The sequence below is a fragment of the Mixophyes fleayi genome, chromosome 6 (genome assembly GCF_038048845.1).
Source record: "Mixophyes fleayi isolate aMixFle1 chromosome 6, aMixFle1.hap1, whole genome shotgun sequence".
Classification (NCBI taxonomy): Eukaryota; Metazoa; Chordata; class Amphibia; order Anura; family Limnodynastidae; genus Mixophyes; species Mixophyes fleayi.
In genome coordinates this window covers 12,566,622-12,575,307 of record NC_134407.1, presented here as the reverse complement: position 1 = coordinate 12,575,307, position 8,686 = coordinate 12,566,622, and the positions used below count along the sequence as shown (strand labels likewise).

Below are 8,686 nucleotides of genomic sequence, written 5' to 3'. Positions count from 1 at the left end.
CCAAGGGACAGGAGAGAGATAATACCCCCCCCCCCCTCAGAGGAGGGGTGAGAGATAATACCCCCCCCCCCCTCAGAGGAGGGGTGAGAGATAATACCCCCCCTCCCAGGGGACAGGTGAGAGATAATACCCCCCCCCCCCTCAGAGGAGGGGTGAGAGATAATACCCCCCCCAGAGGACAGGAGAGATAATACCCCCCCCCCCCCCCCAGAGGACAGGAGAGATATATCCCCCTTCACCCAAAGCATGGGAGAGAGATAACACCCCCCACAGAGGAGGGGTGACAGATAATACCCTCAGAGAGAAATGTGACTACCCCATTAATATTCTGTCTATGTAGCCACTAAGACCCGTGCAGGGGACAGGGGATGTATATAGGAACTGCACATATTTACATTATCACTGCAACCGTTTAAGAATGTGCTGGAGTGAAGAAGGAGGTAAATAAATAAATGTATTCTGCAATATAGACATCTTATTGCACTGCACCCCAAGTTACATCACCTGTGTCTCAACATATTCACAGACACTGTGTAATAACCTGCATGTGTGAGGACCCTCTGGTCATCTACATCCACACCAGGCATAGTTGCCAATTCCGCTTATAACAAGCGGAATTGGGCTTCTTTTCTTCTTAAGTTGCGGGTTTTCTTGGTCTGCCGCAGGCAGCTTGTTTTTGGGCTTGGACAGAGCTCCACGTCCTCGGGCTGCACAATCGTTTTGTTTGGGTTTTTCTTTTGTCGGTTTCCATTTTGTTACTGGTGCATTTAATTTTTTGGTTTTTGTGGGCGGGTTGTGCAGTGATTTCCTCCTTTGAAGTGGCGCTTTGTTGGTGGGTGGGCGGCGTCAGAGGAGGACATGGAATAAATCACATACACTTGTATAAACACATGGCAGATTTGGCACACTGTTAACCAGGTAGCAGCAGGGATAACACAGACGGACAGAGACAGCGATCCACAGCAGCCTCATCATTCATCATTATCATCTCATCTCCAGCAGCTTTATTAACGGTGAGCGGGTATATGAGAGTATATGAGGGAGCCTGCATCCCTACACCCCTTTCCCTGCCCTTATAGTCCCCAAGGGTCCTTTTTTTTTAGGGAAGGGGGGGGCTTTTTAGGATTGGTTTGGGCTTGTTTTTTACTTACCGGTTGCTTGTTTTTCATTTCAGAGTTGGCTACACTGACACCAGGGGGTAAATGTATCATACCCCGGTTTTGTCAACTCGCCGGGAATCGGCGAGTTGACAGCTAAAATTTAAAGCGGCGCTGGCTTGTAAAGGCAGCGCTTGCCTTTGCAAGCCAGTGCCGCTTTTAATTTTAGCTGTCAACTCGCCGATTCCCGGCGAGTTGACAAAACCGGGGTATGATACATTTACCCCAAGGTGTTAACCAGGGCTGAGAAGGAGGTGTACTGCCTAAACTGTGCACCTCATACTACACACAGTGACAGGGGGTTACACATATATTATTACAGTTATGTGTTGCTTGAAATGGTATTTCTAGGGGAATGGCTTATTTAAAAATGTATTTGGATAGATATATAAAACTTGGTTTTGTATCTATGTATATAATATATACTTGTCCACTCTCCCAAAATGTCCTGGAGACTTTCGAATTCCAGGTGGGACTCTCAGGAGAGCAGGACATTCTCCCGCATCCTGTGGGATGGGGGCCTTCATGATGCGATTCGTGTAATTTTGGCCCGTCACCCACCCTGTGATGAAATTGCATAGGGCGTGGTCAAAACGATGCAATTTGCATCATCCCGGGAAAAAAAAATAAAGTTGTCAGGTATGATGTAATATAAACATAAGCAACTTGTGGCTCTGTAACTTCTGGGGTACTACAGGTCCCAGCATGCACTGTTGCTTATATTTGAAATAAAATAATAGAACTATGATTATGAGTGGTGCTATTTGGAGAGGTAGATTCAAGTGAGGAGGGCGTCTGGTTTAGTTAATAAACTTTAATATTTTAAATATCCACTTGTTTTATCTAACGGTTGTTAATTATAATTCCTATATGTCTAGTTCAATCAGAGATGCAATATTGACCCAAATGATAATATGGATTTGATAATTGAGAAAAACAAGACCTTTATAGTAATATACCATACACTTGTTGGAACATTATGCAGCACTGAAACACTTATGATCCACGTGACTGGGTCCTTTCCTCCCTCATATGATGAGCAAATCTTTTAGTAATCTATCTGGTCCTCAGTCTGGTCCTGATACGTTTTAGTTTAGCTGCTGAACATTCCTCTCCCATCCTTGGTGTAATAAGTAGGTGTAGGACAGATGTTGTACGATCACATGCTGAGTCTGATATAAATGACAATAGACTAGATGATAGGTAGGCACTAAATTTTTCCTGTTTACATCATTACATACCTATAAAATTGCCATTTCCTGTATTGACACGAAGAACAATGACTGGTCATTATGTCATGTGCATTAATTCTGCCCTCACCACCATATCTTCTGGGAGGTTGTGATGATACCGGGTTTAATGTAACCCTCTGTGCAGCACAGCTGGCCTACCTGGTACCAAGGTTCAAAATCACCCAGACAAATATCCAAAATATAATAAATAGGTTTATTTAGCAACTTGGTAACACCAAACAGCAATAATCATATTTAAATAATACCCTGCAACAAATAACACTACAGTCTGGCACAGACAACACACAGGGTATAATGAAAACATCTCATCAGTTTCCTAGCAACTCTCAGGGGGTGCCGTCTATCCACACTTCTCCTGGCTACCAGCAAGGCAGCGGTCCTGAGTTACTGTCACTCTGCTTTTGGCAGACACACAGCTCCCCAAGACCTAGAAAGAATAGATCAGGACAAAGGCAGTACTCCAAGGACCCACTGTCCTTTTCCTGTCAGGGCAGAGACCGAGACCTCAACACCAGTCTGACTACAGCTATCACTCGGTAGTGAATTCCAATTTGCTGTTCTCTGGAGCTTGTTTCTAAAGGACCTCAGGAGTTTTAGGACCAGCATGATTGGTCCTTTTCTGTGCTTACCTTTTCACAGATAGCAGATGATTTGCTCTTTATACAATAAGAGACAAGTATTGTTCTATGGCTATACAGCAGAGGTTGTTTAAACAGAAGAGATCACAATCCAGTCACATTACATTTATATACACAATGCAGTCCTCTGTAATTAAACATAGAGCTCTATCTGTTAATCTGTTCCCTATATTAAAACATGAGACCCCTGGTGTGTGGTACATTCATTCAGGAATGGTGGACAATAATCCTTTTGCCTAGGCTGAAACAATGCATGATACAACAAGTACGGCTGTATAATCAAGCCAAGCCTGATGCCGTGTACAATGTCCAACATAAAGAATGAATAGATAAAATGCAGCTTTTCTTTTCCACATATGGGACCGAACACGGTTAGGGGATATAAATCCCCATATAGTTGTTTCTTTAATTTGAAAGAATAGAATAGAAAGAACGATATGGGGATTCATATCCTATAACTGTGTTCAGTCCCATAGGTGGAAAAGAAAAGACTGCTTTTTATCTATTCATTCTTTATGTTGGACATTGTACACAATATTGAGCTTGGTTTGATTATACAGCCGTATTTGTTGTATCTTGCAATGTGCGCCTCAGGTACTTTGTATGTTTTATCCATGGTTTGAATGTAGTGGCATTCTTTTGTGTATTTAGGCAGCTATTTGCAGGGAGCGCTGTTTGTTAGGGATGACTTTTTATTTATATCATCTAAAACAATGGACTTAGTCTACAAGATAAGAAAACCATGCTGCCACACACTTTAACTGCTTACAAATAGAATATATTATTATTATTATTATTATTATCATTTATTTGTTAGGCGCCACAAGGTATCCGCAGCGCCGCACACAGTACTAACAGTAGACTATACAGGGTGAAACCATACAGAACAATGAACAAAAAGTACCAATACTTCAGAAACTCCGGCCAGTCATATGCAGTAAAAACGGAGCGGAAGAACAGGTATGGAGACAGGAGTGGAGGGGGCTCTGCTCATACGAGCTTACATCCCAAGGGAGGGTAAACAGACCAGGCACAAGAGGAGCCAGTTGAGGCAAGAGGAGAGAAGGGAGGACGAGCTAAAGGGAGGAGATGGGGGTTATACAGGTTTAAATATGATTGACAAATATGTGGAACCAGAGGGCTAGAAAAAGTATATGTTTTTATAGTCCACAGTTTGTGAGAAACGAGGTGCAGACTGGTTGAGGTGATATTAATGCCTTGTTTCATCTCAGAGGTAGAAAGCATTAGCTGGCTGTGGTCTGTGTGTTTGTCTACACACTTATGATTTGGATTTTACATTTAGACAAACTCACAATATTTATCATCTACAGCTACTGAAAGATAAACAACATCCACTATTTATAGAGGAATGTCACAAGTTTGAGAACACAAGATATAGACATTCTGTAGACCCTCCTCCCTTGTGGAGAGGGTGTTTACACACTGTGATTCCCTGTATAGGTAAACCAATCTGTCTCATATTTGCATCCTTCCCTCGCTATCCGTCCTTAATATTCACTTGTTGTTCCATCAGCATCATGTCTTCTACCATTATATGTGGTTTTGCTGCACCCTTGATCATGGTCTGCCTCTTGGGACTGACTACTAATGGTTTTGTGCTGGCAGTCATCCTTTAGGACCAGATTCTTTCTATCAATGCAATGTTGTGAAGGGTTAACAAGGGGGGGTTGTTCTTGCCCTCCCCCCTCCCATTTAATGAGGCAACTGCAATCCATGGATTTGACTAGTGTACTATGATATCTACTGACAACAAGCAAATCAGGCACAACAAAAACATTGATCCTGTTCTCTTCACCCTCCTTCTTCTAAAAATGGTGTGTTCTCTCTCCCAGAACTCTTGGTGGAAACGGTAACCCAATGCTTCCATGTTTTGCATCCTTTTGTCTTCATTCTAGTCTCACTCCATCATTTCATTTGTGTCGTCAACATGTCTTCAACCATTACATTCGTTCTCTCTGCATTCCAGGTAGCTGCCTCTTTGCCAGGGGCAGCCACTAATGGCTTTATGGCTGGAGTGAACCTTTGGGACTGGAAACAAGGCTGCACCCTAACTGCCTCTGATCATTTAATATGTACCGTTGCCCTGTCAAATCTCTCCCACCTGCTGTGGTCAGGATTTAATTGGTTTTGTGAATTCATCTGGCCCATGGAGGTCTTCTGCCAAGTTAGCTTTGCGCTGAAGATGATCTCCACTCACTGTAGTCTTATAGTGGCAGGATTCCTGTGCTTGTTCTACTGCACTAGAATTGTGATGTCCAAACACTGGTTATTTCAGTTTTACCAAAGACGCCTCTTCGACCATTACAAACGTATAATCCTTAACTCCATTGTTTTTTGCATCTTGATTGGGTTACCACTGTTCAACATGACTAAATTGTCAGCCAGTGCTAACTACAGTTTCATCTCCAGCTCTACTGATACAATTCAAAACAATTACTTTGTAATATATCGGATTGTACTTTTGTCTTTTGGATACACATTTCCATTAGTATTAATGGTAATTTCAGCTGGTCTTATAATAACATCTCTCACAAGACACATGAAGCAGATGAAGGACACCATGAAGAACAAGCATGAAGCCTACATAGACGTCCATCTACGTGCTGGCTTCACCGTGTTTTCTCTTCTTATATTATTCATTATACACTTTATAACCTCCGTCATTATCCTAATTGATCTGTTTCCTAAAAACGACCTGCGACTCGCTCTCTGCCAGTTGACCTCTATTCTATACGCACCCATAGTTAGCATTGTTCTTATTAAAGGCAATTCCAAACTCAGGAGGGTGGCAGCTGACCTCCAGGGGAGGGTAGGAGGTGTACTAAGGTCACAGCGTTCCAAGGAAGAAGAAACATTAGCATATATTACTCAGAATTAAAAGGTTACCGGTATTTACATATTAAACATTAGAAAATCAGTCAAAATCCTGACTAAAGCTTCTAAAAAAGAAAAGTATAAGAAAAGTATAAGTGGTGCCCATAGCAACCAAGAAAAATGGATGTGTTGCCCATAGCAAGCAATCAGATCCTAGCTATCTAGTACAATGATAGCTAGAATCTGATTGGTTGCTATGGGCAACACCTCCATTCTTCCTTTTTAGAACCTTTAGTGAATCTATTCCATAGTTTGGAGTGTACATTGCACCTATATGTATAATGTAGGTAAGATCTTTGAAATACATTTGGTTGTAGTAGTAACATGATAGTGTCTGCATATTTCGGTGTGTTATTCTGTCTTCTGTGTTAAAAGATACAAATTATTTATACAGGACCTCAAGTCAATGATGGGACAACTGCACAACTTGTTAGTTTCTCTGGTTGTACCTCCTCTCCGCTTCTTCTATTACTGGTTGTACTACAAGGCTCAGACCTTGGTCCTGTGCTCTTCTCTATCTATGATGCTTGTCCTAGAAAACTAATAAGGCCCTGTAAATTCCCTCTGTGCAGATGACACCCGAATTTATGTATCCTCTCAGAATCTTTCACCGTCTGGGTTGATCCAAGTTACTGAATGTGTTTCTGACATTTCATTTAGGATGTTCTATTTGAAAAATGTTAATTATAACAATATTAATAATAATTGTGCAGGTTGATGAGTAACGGAAGAATTACTGTGTGTGAATTGGCTTCAAAATGTAACTGTAATGTAGGTAAGGTCAACACAGTAATCCATGGTAAAAAAAAAAGAGCTGAAATGACGGGTTAGAGAATGCAGTCCAGGAGTGGGATAACATCCAACTAAACTTCAATTTGTGTCAAAATTAGTGAGAATGCTTGGAAAATCTTCTATCGTTGGTACCTGTTTCCGCACAGTCTCCATGTTATATTTCCGACCTGTTCTCCTCTTTGCTGGCGGCTCTGTGGTCACATTGGTACTCTGTCTCACATTTTATGGCATTGTCCGAAATTGATTCCTCTCTGGAAAGCTAATCATCGTTTGCTTACCACTATCACCCAAGTCGCTGTCCCCAATTCCGTTTCTTATACTTTGTTAATCCGTCATATTCCTGATGTCCCTAAACATACCCAGAAGATTATCAGGCATGTTCGTATTGCCACGAGATGTCAAATTGCTCTTTCTTGGAAGAACCCGGAACCACCTTCAATTCTATCCATTATTAGCCTCATATAGGAAGTTTATCATATGGAATTTATCTCAAGCATCCATCATTACACCCCCAATACATTTTCTTGTGTTTGGAGTCCTTGGACTGAGTACCTTGGGATCTCTCCTCCTCTATTGGTCTGATGTCCCCTCTTCCTCATATCCTTCTTTTCTATCTTCAAACAGTGACTTCTCCCCTTCCTCCCTCTCCCTCTCTCTCTTTACTCTTTTACCCCTTCCCTTTTGATGTAAGATGTATTTCTTTTGTTAACATATTTCCTATTCAGCTGAATTACTCTATTGCTGTTTACTTATTGTTCTGATTATATATGCTCTTGTTTACATTTTGTCTCCATTTACTGTACCTTCCCCCCTTTTTTATTTCTGTATCACCATTGCTTTCAATATCTGTTTTCTTTATTTTTGCACAATCCAATAAAAACGTTTAAAAAACGAGATTTTGAAAAGATGATAATGATGTGTAGAAGGACAGCTGAGAAACATGAAACATCAGATACATGCATAAAATGTACTTAACTTACTCAATTTAGGGAAAAATATATATTTTATGTGGGTTTGGTATTTTCAAAATAAATATATTGCTTGACGTTTTGTCGGGATTGCATTTTCTTTTCCTTTTTTTTAAAAGGTGTAAGTTTAAAAAAAAGGAAAAGAAAATGCAATCCCGACAAAACGTCAAGCAATATATTTATTTTGAAAATACCAAACCCACATAAAATATATATTTTTCCCTAAATTGAGTAAGTTAAGTACATTTTATGCATGTATCTGATGTTTCATGTTTCTCAGCTGTCCTTCTACACATCATTATCATCTTTTCAAAATCTCTCTGGAGGTTACAAAGTATGGCTGCCAGTTAAACAAACACAGGCTCACTGCTCTCAGCCTGTCATGTGATGGCAGAGGGGAGAGTAAGAAGGGAGGATGGCACAGAGCAGTTAGAGTTCAGAGGGTTGCTACAAAGACTCACTGCTCAGTACATCGTTTGCTATGTGACTGTGGTTGCCATGGAAGTCCATGGCACTGTGCAGACTAATAATTCATTTCTAGAAGCCTGAAGTAGCAAATGAAGGAAAAAATGTAATTACCTTCTAAGGAGTTTCAGGACCTGCCTGATTGGTCTTTTTCTGTGTTTACCTTTTCACAGATAGCAGAAGATTTGCTCTTGATACAACTAGGGACAGATATTGTTCTATGGCTACACAGCAGAGTTTGTTTAAACAGGAGAGATCACAATCCAGACACATTACATTTAAATACACAATTCAGTCCTCTGTAATTAAACTTAGAGCTCTATCTGTGGACCTTTTCCCTATATTTACACATGAGACCCCCTGGTGCGATCTACATTCATACAGGAATGGTGGACAATAATCATTTTGCCTAGGCTGAAACAATGGATTATTATTATTATTATTATTATTATTATTATTATTATTATCCTTTATTTGTTAGGCGCCACAAGAGTTCTGCTGCGTCGTACACAGCACAA

General features: G+C 40.7%; 1 protein-coding gene across 1 annotated transcript in view; it reads left to right on the top strand.

Annotated features, from left to right (window-relative positions):
- Positions 1 to 332: 332 nt before the first annotated feature.
- Positions 333 to 8,686, top strand: part of LRRC23 (leucine rich repeat containing 23) — a 58,914-nt gene continuing 50,560 nt past the window's right edge. The window contains exon 1 of the mRNA XM_075215817.1: positions 333 to 1,013. The gene's annotated coding sequence lies outside the window, so the exon portion shown is untranslated. The remainder of the gene's footprint in view (positions 1,014 to 8,686) is intronic.